Source organism: Euwallacea fornicatus, chromosome 24 (assembly GCF_040115645.1).
Source record: "Euwallacea fornicatus isolate EFF26 chromosome 24, ASM4011564v1, whole genome shotgun sequence".
In the NCBI taxonomy this organism is placed as follows: domain Eukaryota; kingdom Metazoa; phylum Arthropoda; class Insecta; order Coleoptera; family Curculionidae; genus Euwallacea; species Euwallacea fornicatus.
Window position 1 is genome coordinate 636,216 of NC_089564.1, and position 11,708 is coordinate 647,923.

The following is an 11,708-nucleotide window of genomic DNA, read 5'->3' on the forward strand; positions in this document are numbered from 1 at the left end:
GTGAAAAAACTCAGTTTGAATACTAAAATAAGTATGAAAACTTGATGTTGGCAATACGAGATTTCGCAGTTACGTTAAAAATGAGGTTTTTGCCGGTTTTCGAGGGAGTCTTGGAAAAGTTCTTTTGCTCGTCTTTGCCACCGTTTCGTATGAGTTGTCTATGCCGTTCGAAGAACGTTATACGACCTTATATTTCCACGCATAAGCACACATTATCCACACTTTCCAACTCATCACTTTTTAATAATATTCCATACAATGAACCCTCCACGACCCGATTCTTTTCCAATTACTTCCACACAAACCAATTACCCTACATATTTTTTGTGCAGCGGTGCGCCTTTAGACATTAGTGGACGCTTCCTGTCGCTTTCAAGTTCATTACTATGCACATGCACGCCCGGGAACATAAATTAACGAACAGGGCACGTATGCAGATGGGCGCCTTTTTTTTTAATTTCGAAGGGTCGTGGGTAATTACAATCCCCACCCGGTGACGAAGTTTCAAGGCCACACCCCGGCCCAGAAGGGTTGCTGCTGCCCTCCAGGATGATTTGGATATTTTGATTTTGGTGTTCGTGTTTGTTAAAGCCGTTTGGTTTATCGGGTTCGATGGGTGCAGTGCAAGGATTTGTCATTTGGGACGACTCACCAGTGGTGTTGCGGTCACAGCAGTGTCCAAGAAATTCCAAGAGTGGCGGAGACAGCAATTTCCAATCTCTTACCTGGAAAGGTAAAAATTTATATTGTTACTTATGTGTGCTTTTTGAACCGATGACTGAAGGCGATGTGGAATTTTTAAAGTACTGCAGGCGACTTTGATGGCATTCATCAGTGATATCGCCAGTAGACAAAATTAAGTGTGTTTGGGAGGGAACAATTTTTAATGAAAAGCTCTCCACGCGCTTGATTTTTGGCTCAAACGGCTCAATTGGCCAACAGGCCAGAACGGCCGAGCGATGGCCAACAGTTCCGTTCGCTCTGTAGTGACGTAATATTGCGAGTCATAGAAAGTTGTATCGTTAATAAAAGCCTTAATTTCGGAAACTCTCGCACATGCTGTATGGTTTTTTTCGCCTTTTCCGGAAACAGCTTAAAAACCCTTTTCGCTGATGAAGATCGTTTTTAGTGCCGTCATTGTTTTAAATAGACCTTTCGAAATCGATTTATGGATGCTCTCAGAAAATTCAAAAAACGCGATAGTCTCCGTAAGAATTTAGCAATTTACCATGAATAACCCGTGAAGAGCGACCATTGATCATTTTTCTAATCGGCATCGCATTCAATGCAAGAAATGCACTAACGATTTTTTTTTTATTACTTTTGTCTTGGCTTCAAAACTAGTAAACGCAGTTTAAAGTTAAAAGTAACGATTTTTACCAAAAATTTATCATTTTTCAAAAAAACAATTAAATGCGGAGCATTTTGAAACCGACTGATCTCTTATTAACTTCTCCAAAACTTCGTCCATTCAAGCCTCTTTCTATCTGTTAGTTTCCAAAGTCCCCATACACTCATCACCAACGATTTGGACCACACTATATACAGTGTGAAAGTGAGAATTTCAGAAATTAATTTTGCTCAAATTCTCTAAACTATTACGTTGACACCATTCGACCAATAAAAATATCCCTTTCAATAGTAAAACAGTGATTAATCGATTTTTCCCCATACGTGTAAATCAAAATTAAGCTTTTGAATTTACATTTCACTTACGCACAATTGCACAGAGTTATGAGTGCAAAGCTTTATCATTTTATAATTTTATTACAAAAAATGCGTACTTCACTCAATCGAATCGTCACCAGATTACGAAAAAAAAAATTGTTTCATAATACATGCAAATTCAAAGTCCACGGTATCATAAAGAACATTACTGAGTTAGAAACGTTGAACTTTTATGGTCGAGCTTGAATGTGTTTAATAGTTGCAAAATAACTGAGGAGAATAACACACGAGCGTGAAATATTGCGGACGAGCTATAAGCGATGACGGCCGTCACGTGAGTCTCTTAGGAAACTTTCTAGGGCGAGCTTTGTACATTATTTTTCCCACGGAACGAAAATAAAAAAGCTCAGTCGCCCGAGACGTGAACGAGGATCATCGCAACGAGAAGTTTGATCGCAGCAGATTTGTAAGGTTTTGTTGAATATTATTATCGAAATTAATACTTTTTAGCTCTTTTGGACGTCTATTGGATGTAGCTAAGTGCTCGGCAGTGATATATTTTTCCTAAGTGATTAATAGCATAGTAATAAATTTTTTTCGCAGAGCAGTTCATTGCACTGCTCCGATCATTCATACATTATCGAAATCCAGATTTTACCGCACGGATTGAAGTTAGAGCAAACTCAAATAGCGATTTCTCCTCGCCGGCCACGCATGCAACTTCCTCGGACTGAGTCTTGCGATAAGAACTAAAACCAAGACCGGAATTACAAACTGAGACTCTTGAAAGTCTAGGTCTGGAACAAAATAATTTCCTTCAAATGAAAAGGTTTCACGAATCTAGGACCAGGATGAGATTTTCGTTTCGTTCAGGATTCGTCACGATGTCAATATAAAGAATTATTTTCTTCTTAATCAGTAATAATCAAAGTTCGTTAAGGCCAACACATCATTCTGTGAAGCAAAAGATGAGGCCCTCCAATGCTGTAAAAGATCATGGGGAAATCCTCAGCGACAAACGACAATTGAAGATACATCGAACGTAGATCTTTTAAAGCATGTAAGCTACCTTCAGTTTAAATAATTTGGAAGATTGTGCGGTTCGTAACTTTGAAAATTCAGAAATGCCCCCTGAAAGTGATAAATCAGTAGTTTTAACTTTATAGTTCGCGAAGCCACGCAACGAGTCTCGGTCTCGGGTTCATGATCGAGACCGAGACCAAGACTGAGACTCTACTAATTGCATAGACGAGATCGCGTGTCCGAGATTATGTAACGTTACGTCTAGGCCTCGATGTGAGAGATCTAGACCGAGATTTACGTGTAAATCGCGAAGCCTAAGTTAAAATGATCATTGGAAAACATAGTGTGAACAAACATGAATATTTGTTTGAACTAGAGAAATTTTGAAAATAAAACGGTCACGTGGCCTTTTGCTTGGAGGGTTTCGCGAATTCCTGGAAATAAAAGGTGTAGCGACGGCCCCTGCTGGGAAAGCTCCTAAATTGATTTGAAGGAGAAGCTGCAGCCGAGCAGCCTCTCCACTCTAGTAACTGCCCCTAACAATACGAGTATGTATATGTACTTATTTACTTATCACGCTCACAATTCAGCATGTTTCTTGCCTTAAACGTCTATATTTGGCAGTTAAATGCCTCTGTAGTGAGTTGATTGGAAACCTGCCTCCGGTCGTTTCCGACCCTAAGGGTTTGTCTTTTCCATAAACTGCCAATTGCACGCCCTTTTTACAACGCTGTTAACAAATGTTGGTCTCGCCTATGAGAAGGACGTTCAAGTTTTAGTCCCAAAACCGCCACTGTTTCAGTCAAAAGAGGAAATGCATCTCTTCCTTTAAGGACTAAAATTTAAGTTATGCAGGACAAGTCGTGTTCCCACGTGGGTCTGCCGGCCATTCTGTATTATTTTCATCATACTCGCTGTCCATTGTCAGCCGATAAATTTTCCTTAGTTCCAAGTTTAGGGTTCGTCGTCCCTAGTCTCCATTAATGCATATCAGCTTTCTAGAAAGCCAAGCCAGCTATCGATTTCCCCACTATCTTGATGTCGTTGTATCGAACTTTTGGGTGGCAAAGCATTTTTCAAGGAATGACAGATGTTTAAAATTGGTGATTTTAGAATTTAACAACACTAAGTGCAGCTTCTAATACATATAAGTGATCTGTTTCCTGTAGGGCCCCAAGTATCCCCCTTTCCTATAAGCCACATATTTATCTCATGTGCCTTGCCACAATTTGATAATATGATATATTTGACGTAGCTCCCTAAACTGCGGCTACGAAACCTTTAATCTATTGACGCAGAAGCTTTGCCGAGACTTTTGATTTTCGCGCTCTATCGGGATTTTTACTCCTATTCGTCCCTATCTGGCACTTGCAACAGGATAAAGGGAAAGCTCTTCTGAACTAATGAGCAAAACTCTCTTCATTGCACAGCACTGAAAGTGAGTATTTCCCAGTGTGTTAGCTATTCTTCGAATACACCTCTCGAGTAAGAGCACGAAAAAGTACTTCTTCTCCGTAAGCGCGCGTAAAAATGCCGTTTTTTGGGCCCCTAATGAAATTCATGGCGTAACAAGGAAAATTATGGTACGTTCCGAAACACGCCCTCCAGATCATGTTTCAGGCTAGTTTCATCGCTGCTTTTGTTAGTACTGAAATTTCCCCTATCGTTTTTAAATCTGCCTCGTGAAATGTCAAATTCAAGCAAACGCCTAAAATATTCTTCTAGAGTGGGAGTGCTACCTCAACACTCGACTGGTAGATATGTAAATCAAGAAAATGGGTACCTACCGCGGTTTGTATGACAAGAAGAAGAGGAGGTACCAGATTGCACGAACGATATTACTGTTTATTCTTTTGAGAGAATAGGTAATGAAGCTTTTCGCTTTACAGAGCCGATTTCTGCTATAAATATAAACGGGAAGATAGGTCCAAACAGAGGATTTTCTTGCAAAGCTATTTACCCATAAAAAAGCAACTTCTGCGCAGCTGCAACAATAAGTAACCCCAAACTAGATGTTGCTTATCGGTTTTAAATTCGTTTGGCACGCATCGGAAACGCATGTTCTGCGCTCACATGACTTCCTGCCTTTAGCTTTTTGCGGTCTAGCATAAAAAAACCACATTTGACTCCCTAGGGCGAAAAATTCCCAAAGGGCACAGAACTGATTTTCAGTTATTTCGCCCTGCAACAGCTTTAGACGTCCACGCCAGTAGATAAATATGTAGTGAGTGACAATAGTGCTTACAATTGAGGGAAGGAACGTGCAAAATAGTGTCATTTCGTGGCAGGTTAATTGTCCCCGTTGTACGCAAGACACTGTTTGCACTTTTCGGCGTAAACCCTTTTCACGCCCTCATCCAATTGTTGCACTCGCACACCTCGGGCCGACAACCACTTTCAACCGCGGGCATGAAATGGAGTTTCAGGTCCTTGGTACAAAAGAAACTGCCGTTCAAAGCCAAAAATACCATAAGCCTCAGGGTTCGTTAAGGCACGGAAGGGAAAGTCGTTAGTCGGAAATTGAATGCCACCAAATTGATTAGACGAAACCAATTACCGTACTGTCAAAGTTGATGAAAAAGGTAATATAGCAGCTAGTGAATAATTTCAAAAGATTCATAAGATAGTGAAAAGGCGCCTTATTATGCTAATCTGACACGCGGATAATACGTGTAACTTGATTGCATCGAACGAAAGGGCTCGGATCCATTTTTCTGATTAACTTTTAATGTAATGGTTTAACCAAAAGGTTATTAGAATTTCGCCGTTTCTTTTGCCCCTTTTTGAAAGTGTGATGCGCTTAGCCTTTCTTTCTTCGCTTCAATTTGATTAAAGTCTCGAAGTGTAATAAGGCTCTCGTATTTTGTGATGTGAAGATCTTCACGGAACCAAACACACATAATCCTCTAATGGAAACAGTCAGAAGTAATGAAACGAAATCCAATATGGTGCAGTTCACTTTCGAATGGGAAGCAAGACGGAAACCGGGGAAACATACATGTCGGTGGTTGGCCGCAAAGGGCGCGCATTTAACATGCCCTTAAGGCCGTAAACATGTGCGGACAACGTCCAGAAATGGCGGCCCTCGGCCAAATTGCAACCGATTTGCATTTCGGGCTTGAGCACAACCATGCATCGTCGATTATATTCACGCAAAGCTGTCAGTGGCTAATCGCTTCTTTGCGAATTGAAATTTTAAATGGTACTGGAATTTTACTACTTAATTATATCTTCACTTGCAAAAAGGGTTTCTTAACCTTACATCAAATGGGCAAAAAATAAACTTTTCCTATTTTCGCAAGTGTTCGATCAATTATGGCTTGGGCTTTGCTCAGCATTTACTCAGCGTTCCCAGCTTCCTTAATACGCGATGTACTCAAAATAGAGCCCAGGCTCTTCGGTGCGTCACGGGGAACGCAACTCTGAATCCCGCAAAATTAATTAAAATAAAGTTTGTTGATTTTTAACATCTATTTCATCATATTCCTACTTAATATTATCGTCGAGTCCATTTTCTTGATGTGTACTCGTAGTTCGCCGTGTACATGATCTCATCTCGTGGGAAAATATTACGCACAATTCGCTAGAAAGTATCTTAACACACAAGTGTGATTGAAGGAATCCTTCATGCTCATGTGTTAAGCGGCACTTTCTGCGCTTGTTATGGAACATACTAATTTTGCTCAAAATTCTTTGTCGGTTTCGATTTTTCTTCTGTTACGTTACTCTTCCTGATATATTACATTGATCCCTGTATTGTAATCTACTCGCTCTACCTGACGCACATCTCATATTTTTTATTTTCTGTAACTTGAGCTCAACTTAAGTTATTTATTGTCTTCTTCCCCTCCTTGTCCTCGTTTATGCAGCGTTGTTGGTTTATGGATTTCTAGATTTTTTCCTTCTTCGCATTTTCTCGTCTAGGTTTCTCTTATTTACCTTAGTTCCACTGATTGTCGATTCAACTTCGTACTTTAGTCCGTGGATTCGCATCCTTATTCATCTCCTCCCCCTGTATTATACATCTTATACAAGCACAAAAACGATAAGAGGACTAGAGGGCTTCAGCAAGTATTCTTTTTCTGCTATTCATTCACCATGCACTTTGGTTGATAGGGACTCCACGTATTTCATTAATTTGGTTTTAGGCCCAACTGAGTGTCTCCATTTCTTTGCTTTTGAATGGAACAATGGGGATTGACATGACGGGAGACGATAATGGAAACGATGAACTCCGACAGGAAGAGGCTGCTCAGGACAGATCTTTCGAAAACTCTTCCGACATTCGCATCATTGATGTGGTTTTTATCGTTTATGCATTTTCTACTATTAGATTTTGATGTTCCCCATTGTCGTTCTCATAAAGATCTCAACTAAATAGAGTCCGGATCCGTGGATAACAGTTGTTGGCCGTGTTACCTGACCATGCTGCCCTATTCAATTTAAATATTAACGAGGATTATTCTAACACTTTACTTGTTTTAGCTCACAGCTCTATAACTCGCTTCCACATATTAAACGCAAACAGCAAATGCGGCCTACTCATCCAATTTGTACTCTCATGCTCTAATAGAACTTGATGTACTAATGGGGGGAATTAATGAAGGCTTTAGTACATGTGTTAATAATCGGCCAAGGGAAAAATAGTTTCCGCTTCGAGGATTATGGAGCTGTGCGATTTGAAGTTTTCAAATTTTTCTGTTTCTCGCCTTCTCACAAGAACTTTAATACTTAATTAATAATGATGGAATATTGGTTAACCGAAACTCCTTCGAACTCGTTTAACACCTTCTCCCTCGTTTCCTCCATTGAAACTAAATATTTAATTGTTTGCACTCAAGTGTTTTTTTGACCTCATTTTGGTTCCCTTATTAGAGAGCCTACCTCGTGAAAACCTGTCCGTCAACCCTATGTTGTAGTAATCGATATAATGAATTTGCGGTTTGTAAAGAATCCGAAAATTATTGTTATTAAAGTTCGATTAAGGGGGCGAACACACGGGCAAAGAGCGCTTCGAAACCCCAAAATTGTGAAATGCGAACGTTGTTCGAGGTGTGAACCCAAAATTCAACCCGAAAATTAAAACGCCATTAAGCCTTGAAAGTGAACTTTAGAAATAAATGAATTGTTCCCCAGGTGTAATTCAACTTATTGCTAACATAACGATGTTATCGAAACCCTTAATGTGAAGAGTTAATTTCGATCGGGGCTGATGCGTCAGGGAGCTCGATTTTTGTTAAGCAAGAAATGTTATCTTATGACTTGGAGAAATTGCAGGAAACATTTACAATTTATGTTCATATTTTACATCAATCCTCACACTTTACCTAAATACATTCATCGATATATCGATTGAAAATGCAACAAATGCTTAATGGGATCAAACGCGCTCAAAGTTTACAAGCGAAATTAACAATTCCAAACAGTGCACGAGCGTAGAGGGTGAGAGAAAGAGAGGCGACACGGGAGCGTCGGCCTGTGATTAAGCCGCGTCTCGACGCTCATTGGACGCCCCGTCGTCGGCGGCTATTAAAACCGGCGTCGGCCTCGAACACGACCTTCCCTAATGAGATGCGCCCCCGGCTAATTAAACTCGAGCCGAGAGAAACTAGGTCAGAAGCTGATGCCGGTATTAAGTTCAAGGAGACACGATCGAACTTTGGGGAAGTCAATTGAGATTAGGAAGTTGAGCAGGTGAAAATGTGCAATGATCAGGATGTATGGAGATGGGCCATCAACGTTTTCCAGTGCATCTAAGTTCGTCACGCCCATAAATTGAACATTGTAATGAAAAAATTGTGGGTTTCCTCGAAACTCGAACAAGCGAGTCTCCAGCGACATGGGTCACGTATTTAGCAAGGAAACTTCTAGAGCTCTGCATTTGGCAGAGGCAATTTTTCCAAACAGACAAAAGCGTCCGACAAAGAGCAACGAATGCTCGATGCCCTATTACCCACCTATTTCCCTCTGTCTGTGTATTTCTTATGCCTCTGAAGACAAAACTTGTCCTCTCTATTGCCCTCATAGTACCTCGAATCACTCAATCTTCGCCTATCTGATTACTGTCAACTGCCAGAGAGTATTGGATTAAGTTCGTGGTTGATCCATTTTCAAAGCTTCAAGCAAAATTGAGCAATGCCGGAAAACTCTAAGGTCTCAGCGACGAAAAAACCTTCCCATAAAAAAAGGGAAATAACAGTGTGTAATACTTAACTGCCGATGCACCTCGCTTGCATTTTCCTTATTATGGTTGCACGAAAGAAGAATGTTTAAACATTAGGATGGAAGAGTAGTATGGATCGCTCTGGCACTCGAGCAAAAATCTGGATTGCGATTTGGGCGCTCTTGTGCGGACGATATCGTTATCCTAATACAACGTGATGAGATGGGGGTTACCAGGAATAGAAGTCTAGTTTTGCATTTGATGACACTCTTCCACTATCCAATTTGTGGCAAATCTTTGAAAACTCCCAGATCAATTTTTCACTCATTGAGGCTATGGTTGATAGTGTATGCATAGAAACGGAGAGTCCCGAGCAAAGCCTTTAACATGTAACACCAACAGAAGAGTTAATTAAAATAAACTACTATGAAGTAGGGGAATAGAGGACGGATGTCCAGGAGCACGAAAATGCCGGGTTAATGAATCGATTAATATAGCTGAAGAAAATTTTAAAGGAGAAGAAGAGGCCAACGCCGATTTCGTAAGTCTCACTCGGGGTAGCATGTCAAAAGTCAGATAATATTGTGAAGTGAGGGGGTACTATTACTGAAGAAGGTCCAGAGAGGCGAGCTTCGCTGACTTGGATTCTGTAATTGCGGATTCCTTGAGGAAAGAATTATTTCATTTATGAGTTCAACTAGTTGGCATCGAAAATTCACAATCACCGAATTCAGCTTCCAGGTTTTACTCATCATCACTTGAGTAGATATTAATTTGAAATTTTCCACCCAGTCTAATTTTCATCGTACTTCTTCGGAGGTAAAACAGTCTTCATTCGAGCGTACTTCACATTTTGGCTTGCGTGATCATCTTTATTCAAAAAGGGCTAAGGTTACACAGAGGCACAAATTTTTCCGTAATTTCCTAATTCATTTCAGTCGCCGGATTTTTTTTTTTTTGTTGTGAGCTTCTGCCAGTTTTTTGCGAATTTTTGTATGAAAAACGTTCCAGCTGATACATATTTTGGCGGCTGTAATCGTTCTAGAGTTGGTGGCGAATGGCAAGACAATTATATATGCATAAAGTACTGCGTGAATTCAAAAAAGCTGTAAAGGGCATTTTTCGCAAAAATGACCGGGCCCATGTATTATATTGTTAACTACGGAGAAGCCATTTGTTTTGCAGCCCCGCTATATATCAAAGTTTACATTTTCCAGAGTTCCGTAAATTTTCCAGCGTTTCGTGACTGAAAAACTTTGACTTCGTGTGTGATGAATATGCGGTAGAATTAACTCAAGTTTTCTGTCTATGATACCGCGCATAAAAAGCAATTCAAATATCCAAAACAAAATTTCACAAGAACATCTAAAATAACGAGTTACTCGAAGCCAACGATGCTACGTCCTCGAGTGAACGTTACTACTGCCTCACATTGAACTCAAAATATCAAAACTACATATATACAATATACAAAACTAATGTAACCTACCTTTCTTTCTAGATGCTTCTGTGCAACCACCTGCTGACCATGAAGTTCTGACACAGTTTCGCCGACTTACTGGGAAAAGATTCGAATAAAAGCAAAAACAATCCCAAAACAGAAATTTTTGGCTTCCTAAAGGGATCGAAAAAAGTCCTAACCTAAAAACCCTTAACGGGGACGGACAAACACCGGGAAGAAGTTCGGGGGACCAACCAAACAGGATCAAGGAAAGTCGGCGAATGATTCTGAAAAATTCAAAAATTCTCCAAGACGCTCGACCGCCCTTGAGCCAGACAAGGACCAGCCAGTGTCGGCTGGAAAGCTACGACCGAAACGGGTGAAACAGGGATGAAAAATCCAGCTGGACAACCTGGTGGAGAAAATCCGCGCTAAGGAAACTCAAAGACAGTTGCGAATCGGGCGCACCGCTACGTCACGGCGCAGAATCAAAATGGCTGCGATCGACGCTGTGACATTCTTCGCTGGCGTCGTTGCCATGTTGACAGATATTACTCCGTGATCGACTCTTTTGTCGTTTAACTTTAAAACGACGGCGACTTCCTGGTTTCAATTATCGAGAATAACTGATTCGACTGAAAAAATTATTTAAATTAGATATCTCAGACACTTCCTATCTCCGCTTGAATCGGGGTTTAAATGCAAGAAGGGCAATGAGGAGACAAATTGAATTAAACGTTCGGCAACATTGCATTCTGTCTCATTTCCCTCCAAAGTTTTGGCTTCAATTAGGCCTCAGTAATTAAGAAGAGCTCCAGCTCACATAACCTCATCGTTTTGCTGCGTGAAAAGGCGAAAGCGAAACTAACTTAAAAGTAAATTTAGGAAAATAGTGGTGAATAGAGAGAAAAACTAGGGTGCGTGGGGGGATCGGGGGTGGGTTTACACCCTTCCCCTCTCCAGACCGCGGTATCGAATACGTTATATCATCGATTTTATTTTTAATACATGCTGTCTAACAATGGCGTACAAGCGGGGAGGCGGTGGGATGGGGTGAATGGGGTCCGTGTGTGATGTTTGTTGTGTTGTTGCTTGGTTCGTTTGTTATTGGTTTGATGGATTGGGCTGGAAAGTTGATAGAAAGAAGCGAGTTCCGAATGAAAAGGGTTTTCGGTCGTTGATATGGAAACAGCGAGGAGTTTTTATTAGTAAGCTTCGGGTTGCTTGAGCAGCAAATTGGAAAGGACGTCATGATGAGAAAAATGGGTTTTCGACTTCATACCTTCAATTATTGGTCGACTGTAGGAGATTAGTATATATATATATATATATATATATATATATATAGCTGTCAGCTTGTCGGCCCATTAAATTACACAGAGAAATTATCTAATGGGCCGCGATTGTCTAGCT

At 40.5% G+C, this 11,708-nt stretch overlaps 1 long non-coding RNA gene across 1 annotated transcript in view; it reads left to right on the forward strand.

Moving 5' to 3' along the window:
- Positions 1-11,046, forward strand: part of LOC136346668 (uncharacterized) — a 37,762-nt gene extending 26,716 nt beyond the window's left edge. The window contains exon 2 of the long non-coding RNA XR_010733340.1: positions 10,356-11,046. This is a non-coding gene — a long non-coding RNA (uncharacterized lncRNA). The remainder of the gene's footprint in view (positions 1-10,355) is intronic.
- The last annotated feature ends 662 nt before the right edge of the window (positions 11,047-11,708 follow it).